At 39.0% G+C, this 12,500-nt stretch overlaps 1 protein-coding gene across 10 annotated transcripts in view; it reads left to right on the top strand.

Annotated features, from left to right (window-relative positions):
* Positions 1-12,500, top strand: part of LOC138051811 (uncharacterized) — a 215,030-nt gene that overhangs the window by 72,362 nt on the left and 130,168 nt on the right. For 8 of the 10 annotated variants that reach the window (XM_068898084.1, XM_068898090.1, XM_068898085.1 and 5 more), the window contains one exon: positions 1,051-2,179. The exons of the other annotated variants lie outside the window; for them this stretch is intronic. The gene's annotated coding sequence lies outside the window, so the exon portion shown is untranslated. Of the gene's footprint in view, positions 1-1,050; positions 2,180-12,500 lie in introns of those variants that run through there. 10 annotated transcript variants of the gene reach the window in all.

Here is a 12,500-nt window from a genome sequence, read left to right as displayed (position 1 = left end):
AGACAGCTACCATAGCACTATAATAATTTACCATACCAAAACAATAAATTATCGTGTACTGTTTGGGCTACATATTACACAAAGACAACTTGAATCTCCTGGAAAACAAAACGCAGCTCATTTGACAGTTATGGCATAAAGCACTCTGTCAAGTTACTGTGCTACCACACATAGGCAATGTGTGCCTATTTTTTCTGTTTTACATTAATTTTCTAATTAGGTGTTATTTTCATACAACATGATAATGTAAATGGATTTGATGACAAAAATCACGGGCAGAAACATACTTATTAAAGACAACGTTTCGGTGTCCTCATGACACCATCATCAGGCCAAATATAATATTTTACAGATAACTCTAATATTAATGTTCAAGATCAAGTTCAAAGTCCCAAGAGGCTAGGTGAAAAGTTTTGCGAGTCACTTTGGATATTCAGACACGGTTTGTGCTCTGAATAACCAAAGTGACTCGATAAAGGCAAAACTTTTCACCTAGCCTCTAGGGACTTTGAACTTGATCTTGAACATTAATATTCGAGTTATCTGTAAAATATTATATTTGGCCTGATGATGGTGTCATGAGGACACCGAAACGTTGTCTTTAATACATGTAAGTATGTTTCTGCCCGTAATTTTTGTCATCAAAATATTTTCATACAAAACAGATTATTCTTCTCCGCGGTCTGAGGGCAAACAACTTAGCGTATAGCTAAGAATTAGATTATAGATATTGCCTTTTTGTTAAAACTTTATTTATTGCTTTACTAAATTTTTTCTTTAGCACTGTAAGAACATTGTCTGGAAATGTTTCCTACAAGTCATCTTCCTTTTTTTGTAGACCTCGGGTTTTATTTTGTAAATCTGTTTGCCCAGTTGGTTGTGAGTGATGGTTATAGCACATACCGCCTTCCCGCGAAGTGTCACGCTATTTTAGTCAAACTTCAAAACACTAAATGACGTCCTTGCATCAATGAAAACCGAAAAATAATGCTGTAGTTTTGTTGCCAATGACCATTGAAGTGCACTAAAGCTATTTTTTGTTGTTTTCAGGAAGAGAGGATGGAAACGGATTGCAACTTGAAAAACCGGCAACTTTTTTCAAGTTTGAAGACATTGACTGCAGAAAGACACCAAAAATTAAATATGAATATTATCTTGCTCAGTATTGTTAGTCCGTTTTGATCGCATTCAGTTAGTGTGTATGTGTGTGTACCTTATGTTTTTTGTGATGTGTGTTATGTTGTACAAAAGAGCTATAGTTTGAATTATGACTGTTTCAAGGGCCCAAATTAGTCTTTATTTTATTTGCCCTTCTCCATTCAATATTCTTTCTGGAAAAACTAAAAACAAGTACATTTTAACTGTTATAATATATTTACTTTGTAAACTTTATTGAAATTTATTAACTTAATGAATGGAGACAATCTAATTGAAAAAAAATTCTTTTTTTCATATCTCGTCAGTGGGTTGTCAGAAATGTTCTACGTGTACAACCCTTCTCCATTCAATATTCTTTTGGGAAAAACTAAAAAACAAATACATCTTAACTGTAATAATATGTTTACTTTGTTAACTTTATTGAAATGTATTTACTTAATGAATGGGGAGAATCCAATTTAAAAAAAATTCTTTTTTTCATATCTCGTCAGTGGGTTGTCAGAAATGTTGTACGTGTACAACCCTTCTCCATTCAATATTCTTTCTGGAAAAACTAAAAAACAAATACATCTTAACTGTAGATTTACTTGCAAACTTTATTGAAATGTATTTACTTAATGAATGGGGAGAATCCAATTTAAAAAAAATTCTTTTTTTCATAACTCGTCAGTGGGTTGTCAGAAATGTTGTACGTGTACAACCCTTCTCCATTCACTATTCTTTCTGGAAAAACTAAAACACAAATACATCTTAACTGTAATAATATATTTACTTTGTAAACTTTATTGAAATGTATTTACTTAATGAATGGGGAGAATCCAATTTAAAAAAAAATACTTTTTTTCATATCTCGTCAGTGGGTTGTCAGAAATGTTGTACGTGTACAACCCTTCTCCATTCAATATTCTTTCTGGAAAAACTAAAAAACAAATATATCTTAACTGTAATAATATATTTACTTTGTAAACTTTATTGAAATGCATTTACTTAATGAATGGGGAGAATCCAATTTTAAAACAAATTCTTTTTTTCATATCTCGTCAGCGTGTTGTCAGAAATGTCGTACGTGTAAGCTAAAGTACTAAATTTTGACCTAAAACAGCAAATTGGGCATGATAGTGCCCCTTTATTTAGCAACGGCAAGGATAACGTCATCTCAATTATATATTCACGTTATTGAAGTCACTTCGCGACTGTTGCAAGATTTTTAATTCGACGAAGGGGTGGCAGTTTCTCAATAATGAAACTGGTACGTAACGGCGCTTCATTTAGGGGGAGAAAATGAAAATTTATTCTTAAGTGCCGACGTTCTCTATAAAACCTCAAAGTTAGTCATTTTACAGGAACCATAAGATCGGCGACGTCGACAAAAACGTCACCTCAAAATGTAACTTTGCTCCTGAGTCTAATTCTTTCGCTATGATTCCATCTCGCTCACGTTGTACAATGTGGGCGAAGTGTCCTTAAAATAAATCAGTACGAGCGGTTTCAGACGAGGTTAACTATCAATAAAGTTATTTCAGTAGAGTTATGACTTACAGTTAGAGTTAACGACTTCCAAAATCTCTAATTCAGGATTTTGGCAGTCCAAAATCTTGAATTCAGGATTTTGGCACTTCAAAATCCTGAATTCAGGATTTTGGAAACTTAACTCTAACCGTACGACATTACTATGAAAATAACTCTAAGAATAGCTGTCCCCGTTTCAGACTGAAAATAGAGAAGGAAAGATTCTCCGTCGCATGCTCACGTTGTCGTCAAAACCTCAAATTTGGTGATTTCACGTCATTATGCAGTGTACGGCAAAATTTTGAGCTAAAATCCGTGCCGCGCGTGCAGCACAATTATTTATGCTCTCTTAACCAATGAAATCATTGTTCTGTGGCGTCCTTGTGGACGTCGTCCTCGTAGATCTTAAGTTCCCAGTTTTCCGACGACGGGAAACAAATGAACAAAAAATTTAAAAAACGCACGTGCAGAGCGTGCAAAGCGATTGTTTTTGTTCACCAAATAATGGATATTTGTGAAGTTCTCTTTGTCTCTAAGGCCGCATGCAGTAGATTCATAACATACAGAAAATGAATGTGAAAATGAAGATGGTTGGAAAAGTAATTCCAATGAGTAACTCCACTTCTATAGCATTGTTTCCGGCTCCTAAATCTGTGATTTCGACACTTGAAATTAAGTGGAATTAAGTGGTCTGACTGTAGTGTTCCACAGAAATAACTTTATTACACTAACGTAAATTACACAGATTTGAGAATAAAGTAACAACCCTAGGAAACGGAGAAACAGAATGATTGCATACAGTTTGCTAGCGCTATATAGTGTCTCACTTAGGGTGCGTTCGATTGACCCTATTCCGGAATAAGAATACTAGGAGTGATGATTTAAAACAGTATGTTTGGCAACAAGCAACAAGGCTAACAAAGAGATGTTCAAAATAGCATTTTAGCAGGTTTGTGACAATTTTAATGTGAATGTCCGTAAAAACGACGGATTTCTAACTTCTATTCCATGAATACGGTCAATGGAACGCACCCTTAAGCTCCCAATGGAGTCAATTAACACCGATCGTTAGTTATTACATGGCAACATAGCACTTGCTTGATAAAGAACATATCACTTCCTTCAAGAATAGACTCGAGTCCTCCAAAAAAAACAAGTTTTTAAACAAAAAACGAACTAAATCGTCAGAAGAGTTACGATGTCAAGTGTCTCATATTTCCTTGATTGAACGTCGAGTCTTAGGCCAAACCACTTTGTCTTCAAAATTTGTCTTCGCTCCTCCTTCGTCGTCGTCTTCTTTCTCCAATTCTTCCAAATTATAGATTTCACCAGGATGGAGGGGGTGTCTCCAAGGACGCCGTTGGGTCAGTCTTCATGCCAGTGTGACGTCAAGCCCAGCTTCGGTGGCTATCAAATTTTTTCAGGGATAACGTGGTCAATGGTATTGAATTTAGCAATGATAGGATTCGTATGTTGATAAAAAAAAGCAGTAAATGGTACTTATTTGGATTAAACAGTGAGAGGTGTGATGATTTAAAACGAAAACTTTCGGCCTTCGGGGAAATAAGGCGAGAAGTATTGTCAGCCCGTCGGTCTTTCAAGGGGCAGTACGCAGCAAATTGGACGAGTTCCGAATCCAGAATAGGAGGTTCATAGATGTGTGTAATTCCAACTCTTAGATGTTGATGGTTCGCCATATCAATCTCTTCAACATTGATCAGGTGGCAGCGCGGAAAGAGCAGCTGACACCTAAAGCTATTGAATTGCCGGTTTCAACCTATCCCGAGAAAAAAAAGAGTTAAGTTATTTTTACGGATTGGGAGGTAAGTTCAATCTGGTTCTCGTTTATTTTCTCTGTTGAAATTATTATAAATTCCAAGGGCACAGCTGTTGCCCCTGCAAACAGTATTCAGTGAGTATTCCACAGATTCGACTTATTTTACAAAATAACAGAGTTGAGGTTCATGAGAATAATCCATCGTTTTGATCAAACGAAAATTCAAAGAATTATTATTCCAGTCCTCTGAATTGAACCTAGAATCTGTTCCTTTGTGTTTACACAATTTGAAACTAGTCTATTTGCCTTTGGCTCCATTGAATCCTGATGACAACATCAACACCACTATTTATCGATAATGTAAACTGATAACACCACAGACGGCCCAGACTCAGAGGGTAAAAGGGATAAGGATTTGTATGGGAATCTCGATAATAACTGAAAAAGATATTTACCCGCAGAAGTGCTAAAAAAAGCCGTATTTTATTGTCGTGGTGACTTTCTCGCTTCTTGTGTGGTTATTTACCTGATTGAATGCGATTTAATTAAGCGACTTCTCAACTTCCCGGGTTGTCTTCTCTTCTCCTTGACGGCAAAGGAGGCAGAGAAGAGAGAGCCTGGGAACGAGTTTGTAGCAGCAGCGGCAGCGGGGAAAAAAATATCCCCATTGAATAACTTATTGTTTCATTGCGCTTTACAATTTGCTCGGAAAGGGTTTTGCCAGGCTTGCCAGTTCAATAGGAGGACGATTGTAAGTACAGCACGAGTAAGAGAGTAAAAGTTGAATAAAATTAATTGGACAGGCTTGTGTAGAGAACATTTCTCACTTCAACAGTAAACACAAACAACACAAGTAATAGTACCCGTAGAAGCACACACAAATTTGACAAAATCATTTGGATACACACCTGCCCAACTTCATTTATGTGATTTTTTAAACATATAAATTTGTTGAGTCCTTGAAGGAATGTTAAGTCTATGAGAGAGTCGTGTAATCTGCAATGACTGCACGTTACTGTACAGAACAGAATTCGAAGCTGCGAAATACATAATGAAATGACAGTGTTCTGTGAAACTTACAGAAAGTGATTTTCTGAAATACTTAATCACACAGCAAGATTGCTGACACCAAATAGGCCATTTCCGAGTTCGTGTCTGCCTCCTCTTTAAAGCGAGTCTAAGTGCCACAATTTTCTTGTGAAAATTAGTTTTCATTCATATGTAAAGTAGAACTAATTACCTTCATAAGCTCTTGTTACCATCACAAAAACTTCGCACTTAGACTCGCTTTGAAGAGGAGGAAGACGTGAACTCGGAAATCGATCGCCTATTTAAAATCAATACCGTATTTGTATTCATAATGTGTTTCTTTACACTCTGGTAAATAAACTGTAAGTAAACAATAATTATATTATGGTCACTTTTCTTTTAACTTTTTTTTTTTCACTTTATAATGCTAATTATATAAACCAAATTTGAAAATCAAATACATTTACTTTCCAAAATTACGTACGCTATTAAAAAATAATAATATTTTAAGAAGACCGCACAGTACAAGCCCAACTTGCAAAGGAAATTCCCTCGAAGGATGCAACAATCGGATCTGAAGAAAACAACACACTTAAAATTTTGGAAAGTCCAGAAACTTAAAAGCAAACCCAAAGAGATTATTTTGCACAAGGCCTTTCAGAAAAAAAAAGATTGAAGACAGTAAAAGCATAACACAAAGAAGCAAACAAAGTGGACCACCAACGAGAAATCTGAGGAGAAATCAAGAAAACGGCGACCACCACACACTCAAAAGGATTTATATGAATAACGGCCGAGTCAAACGACAGAAAAATATATGTAATTTACACGTCTATGTTCAGTGAATAAAACCTCCTATTCTTGAGGCTATTCGTTGCTTAGTGCAGATAGAGAACGTGATTGATTTATGATGACTTGCTGGTCCTGGAGAGAAGATGGCGGTCCTGCCACTTAATCCACCACACAAATCCAACAATAACTAAAAATTTAAGTCGCAAAGCGCTGTCATAGTTTATTAAAACAGATAAAGGCCACACACTTACAATACAATCAGTGAGCAATAGCGTGATTATCGCAAGGTTTTGTCTTTCTTGACTCTTCTTGACCTCTGGTTCGATGGCGTTCCACTCAAGCGACCCGACCTTTCGCCGGCACGGTACAAAACGTGGCCCCCCTTCTGAACCTTTGTCTGGACCCCATCTGGATCCATTCCGGACCCCCCTCAACTTGTGGGCCCATTAACGTTGAAAACTTCGCTCTTTCCAAGATGCACTCATAATATTTTTATTCAGGGGAGAAGATACTCCACAAATTGTTTCCTTGGGCACTAAACCGTTTGTTATTTTTACGGATGCGTTATTTAGAGTGGATGCGTATTTTTAAAAAGTGGTTTAATTATTAAAGCAGCAACCGGAAAAATCAAAACGCGGACAATTCGAAACCTTTTATTTTCACTAATCCTACAGGCAGTAAGATTAAATCACCAAGGAGCTCCGCTTTTAGGCTTGGCTAAATCTACATATTAACTTAATAGCTTACCTGCCACCTCTCTTAAGTAATTCAAGAACAACCTGTATGTTCTCTCTTCCTGTTGCCTTCGACTTGTTCCCTGTTCAGAAAACATTGGCTCCAGAAGTTTCACCAGTTTCGCGTATATTAATGGCAGCACGGCTGTCTTCCGAAATAGAAACACCAAACAAGGCTTCCCGTGAAACAGCTACGAATGAATTCAAAGTATAGTATTTTCAAATTTGGTATAATGGGGGCTTCAAAATGGGTTATCTCTGCGTTTAAATTCGCTGTGAATATCCTATGTTTCAAAAACAGTACTTTCAGTCTGGTTCACTGTGGGGTTTGACATGAACAATATGTTTGTCTGCGTTTTATTATATTTTTATTTGTGCTGGAACAGATGATGTTTAACTGACGTGCATATTTGTATTAATGTAAAACATAAACAAAGTCAATATGGCAGCCTAGACGATCTGGAGCTTTGTCAGAGTATATACATGGATTCTTTCAATGAACCCCCTCCCCCCCCCCCCTTCAAATATTCCTGTATCCGCTACTGAGAAAATTTTCCCTTCCCAACGATCAAGTGGTCGCTCTTTTATAACAGTCACTCAAAAGAATTCTTTCACAGCTGGAGATATCTCAACGGACGGACTTACGACTGAATTGCTAAAACGTAATCTTGATTCACAGCTTTAAAGCAATCTCATGAATCCCACTCACATTTTAGGAAGTCAGCATAATTTCGAATTTGTAGTGGTGTTTTTAACCCCGAGCCCCGGCAACGCAATTTGGCTACTGCCCAAAAGTGACATTTGATATGACGACGCTTACCGCGATTAGTCCAAATTTCTCAAGACCAGCCCGAAGTTGGATTTCAGCTCTAGTGAGAATGGACAAATCACCTTTTGCAAAGATGCGCTGAATTTGTTCTTCAACAAGATATGTCGGGAGAGGACCGCCTTGTAACAAGCTGAAACCTGGGATAAAGAGAGAGAGAACAATTCTAATTAACTGTCAAAGCAGGACTCAATTTCCAGCTCAAGTCACGGCCGTATTGTAAATTTACCAAAAAAGAGAACAGCTTCAAAGTGGTGTTGATTTTCCAAGGCTGCCAGGTCTTCCGATAGAAGTAATTCGTCGTTTTGCTCCAAGAACAACCTATCGCGAATCTCACGCATAATGGAACCCAAGAATTGTCGTCGTGGACCTCCATAATCTTGCGCGCTCTCACCAGTGAAAGTTACCTCCAAAGGTAAACTGTAATCTATCACATCTTTCCTAAGTACCTCGCCCATTGCATCATGAAAGAGGTTGAAGAGTGAGATAAAAAATCTCTGTAGTATCACCTTCACACAATTCCGAATCGCTCTTAGGGTCTAGTTTTCGTCCTCTTAGAAGCCTTCGGCGGAACTCGGCCAAGACTGTCACAGGATCGTTACAAGTTGCCCTGAAAAATTAAGAAAATCAGCTGTAATAAGCTTACTGAGTTTCCTCTGTACAGCGATGAACTAGATAAGGATCTCCCTAGCAAAAAACCTTTCCGGATTGTGAAAACAATGTCCATTTCAAACTAATCAACAGAAATAAAGAAAACCTCCAGATTAAATCTCTATATAAATCAATGCAACATCTTTCGCTTCATTAGACAACAGTGTAGACAATGTACATCAAGATCACTTAGGTCGGCGTGTTCAATTGGGATGAACTGCGTTAGGGTGATTTGACTTTTCCGTCTGCTATTGGGATCAAGCCGGTGAGTGCTTACGGTTAAGAGAGGAAAACTAAACCGAATGTAGGAAGAACACCGTTATAAAATACACCCACATGGTCTGTAAGGTTTCCTTCACTCAGATGCTCTTTGTAAGGGACATTTTCCGTAAATTACAAAGAGAAGAATTTCGTCAATAACGTTATCACGAGAATTTTCTCACAATGATAAATGTTTCATTTTCCCGCTTAAGATGAGCTATTTCTTCCAAAAGCATTATATAAAAAATAGGGGTCACCGACACAAAGCCCTATCTTTGATAAATCGGTCACTGTAAAGAATGATTTAAAGAGATGTAGCCCCATCAACTTATGTCACAATTTGTCAGAATGTGTAATGATAGTTCATGGAGCTAGCTGTAGTATATATGAAAGCTAACCTGAGAATAAACTTCTACTTTGAATTGATACCAATTGAAACTCACTCTTCTCTTCTGGCCGTTTCGCCTTGGTCTGCCAGTTCAGTGCTGATCATGATCCGGAGTCACTGCAGGGAGGGAATCAGGTTGCTGTGTTAGAGGGAGCTCTTGACACACAACAATTGCAACCAAACATCCTTTTGTTTTCGTCTACGTATTTGGATCAACCAACCTATATTATTATTGGTCCCAGTCCTTTTCGTACAGTGCTATATTCTACATTTCTCCCACCTTAAAAATAATGTTGTCCTCAACATAAACAAGTAAACCATAGTCTTTTATAACAGTTCCTTGTACTCCTGTTTCTCGGTCTGAAGTGAATTGTAGGGTCCTGGTTGATCAGGCCAGAATGACAAGATATGTTCACTTAAACGTTAACGTCACTGATGCTATTCGCTACCGCAGCACGGTCCATTACGATTACTAACAAAACTTAAGTTCCTTATACAATGAACTTCTAAAATAGAGAAAAAAAATTCTCCTAGTAGGGCGAGATTACACCTCTTTGCACGGGCTAAATGTGATAGAGAAGTATACTGAAATAAATGTTTATTAATGATATCTAACTTGAACGTAGCTTCAACAGGTTCAGTTCCTTTTCAACTGAGTTTTCAAGGGTTTGCTTCTAAACATCAACCTGACATTGAATACATCGGCTGAACTGGTACTAAAAGGGGTACAAAATAGCTGTAGGGCTGCGAGGCAGGGTACATCAACCATGGTACTGGCAAGTGTTGACACAACTGTTGCGGGTACGACACTGTGAGGCCTTGAATCGCTGTTGTGAATCTCAGTTGAAAGGATGGTTGTCCCATTGCATCATAGGTCATCCTTAGAGGTGGTCTACTTAAACCCTGGGATTGTCTTAAAGGTAAGTTATCTGTAGCCTCATCGTCTGTCACATTGGCACGTTGCTCTACGTTTCCTACTTTCTACGTGGAGATTTGCTCATTACCTTGACAAGGTTTCTCTTCAGTTCCGGTCCCAGTGTCCCTTTCAACTAAGTCTGGAGCAATATTTTCAGCCTGGCAATGTTTAGATGCATACAATTCTTGGAGTTGACAAGGCGTCAAACTGCTAATGTCCTCATCTGTAGCTATACTGGTTTCCTTTCGGAAAGCTTCTTGCTTGTTAACTCTCTTGGACACAGCCTGGCGGTTTTTCGAAGGTGTAAGTGTTTCAGCAGGTAAGTAGGAACATGGTAGTAGCATATTGCGATGCAAAACACGTGATCTTCCAATTCCAGTTTCTGGTTTAACTTCATAGACAGGCATATCCTCCCTTTTCTGCGTTACAACGTAGATTTCTTGCTCCCAGTAAGGTCGCAACTTTCCAAGGCCACCGCGTTCAGTCATATTCCTTACAAGCACTCGATCTCCTTCACACAGCGCGGTATCATGCTTTACTTTCTTGTCGTACTGCTGCTTTCCGAGAGTGCACTCTTTTTTGCATGAGCGGAGGCCAAGTCGTAAGCTTCTTTCATAGCTCGGCGCCAATTTCTGACATACTCAGGGTACGTAGAATATCCTACTGGAGGTTTCAAGCCAAACATGATGTGGATGGGTAGCCTTGGGGCTCTGCCAAACATTAGATAGAACGGCGAGAAGCCTGTGGAGTCGTGACGAGTACAATTATATGCATGGATAACCTTGTTAAGATGGTCACGCCAGCGCAATTTCTGTTTTTCCGGGAGTGCTCTCAGCATTGATAGAATCTTTCGGTTGAACCTTTCGACTTGTCCGTTCCCCTGTGGGTGGTAAGGTGTTGTACGCGAATGCCTAATTCCACTCAGTTTCTCGAGGTTGTAGAAGAGCTTGTTTTCACACTCGCCACCTTGGTCGTGGTGAATGGTCTCTGGGAATCCAAATCTCATGATAAAGTCATTGTACAATTTATCAGCAGCAGTTTTGACGGATTTGTCACGGGTAGCATAAGGTTAAGCAAATCTAGTGCAATGATCCATGATTACCAGGATATACTGATATCCTCCAGAGCTTGGTTGAGGTGGTGCACTGACGTGAGTCGCGGGTTTCCGCTGTTTTAGGCAATGGCACACTTTTGTGACATAATGTATAATGTCCGCTGTCACGAATGGCCAATGAAAGCGTTGTCTTGCTAGCTCCACTACTCTGCAGTTCAACGTACACCCTTTTGTGATATTTCTTGGGCAACACCATTCGATCCCTTGGTCCAGACTTGTGATAAAGAATTCCGTCTTCAGCAACGAACAGGTTATTCCATTCGTGTAAGAGCTGTCGTACGATGGTTGACTCCTTCTGTTTATCTCGAAAGGTAGGCCGTCTTTCAACTTACAGAAAGTGTAGAATACGAGCAATAGTTGGGTCTTCACGTTGAGCTGTCACTAGTTTATCATGGGGCATGGTTGGAATGTCAGCACTCTCCTCCTACCATTTCAGGTCATGCAGTGAAAGAAGATTACCAGGCAGTGTTAACGGCGTTAGTTTCCTGAATCGACGATGAGATAGCACCCAAAACATTCTGATTAACTACCTCTGCACAACTTTGCATGTAGTCCTCGAAGCTGACTGGCATACGAGACAACGTGTCGGCTTCTGCGTTGAGTTTGCCAGAGCGATATCTTATCTCAAAGTTGAAGTCGGCCAGTTCATTGACCCATCGTAAACCTGTAGCATTCAGTTTTGCTGATGTTAGAATGTATGTCAACGGGTTATTACCCGTGAAGACAGTAAACTCTGGAGAGTAGTAAAGATAATCGCGAAAATGGTCGGTGACCGCCCATTTCAAAGCCAGGAACTCAAGTTTGCCTGCATGGGGGTGGTAATTCTTCTCAGCTGGTGAAAGTGCTCGAGATCCATAAGCAATTACTCTCATTACTCCATCCTGATTCTGGTACAGAACCGACCCCAGACCATCTTTGTTTGCATCAGTGTGGGGGGTGAATGACTTTGAAAAATCTGGATAAGCCATTATAGGAGGGTTACTGAGGTGTCTTATTAACTCATCAAGGGCCTGTTGCTGTTCTCTTCCCCAAGAGACTGGTGTCTTTGAAGGCGATTTTCCATCTTTTCCTCAGGTGCTTAGCAGGTTGTATATAGGTCTAGCAATCTTAGCAAAGTTCTTAATGTATCTTCGGTAGTAACTTAATATTCCAGCAAGCTGTCTGACTTCACCAACAGTCTTGGGAATTTGTTCTTTTAACTTCTCAACTGCCCCAACCATCACTATCACCATCATCGGTAACCATCACCTGATACAACCCTTCCTAGAAACTGGACTTCACGTTTGAACAAACTACATTTACGTGGTTTCAACTGCACGCCATGTTTACGCGATCTCTGAAGCAC

The sequence above is a fragment of the Montipora capricornis genome, chromosome 6 (assembly GCF_036669925.1).
Source record: "Montipora capricornis isolate CH-2021 chromosome 6, ASM3666992v2, whole genome shotgun sequence".
In the NCBI taxonomy this organism is placed as follows: domain Eukaryota; kingdom Metazoa; phylum Cnidaria; class Anthozoa; order Scleractinia; family Acroporidae; genus Montipora; species Montipora capricornis.
Note: the sequence above shows the minus strand (reverse complement) of the source record. Positions and strands in the feature narration are given on the sequence as shown.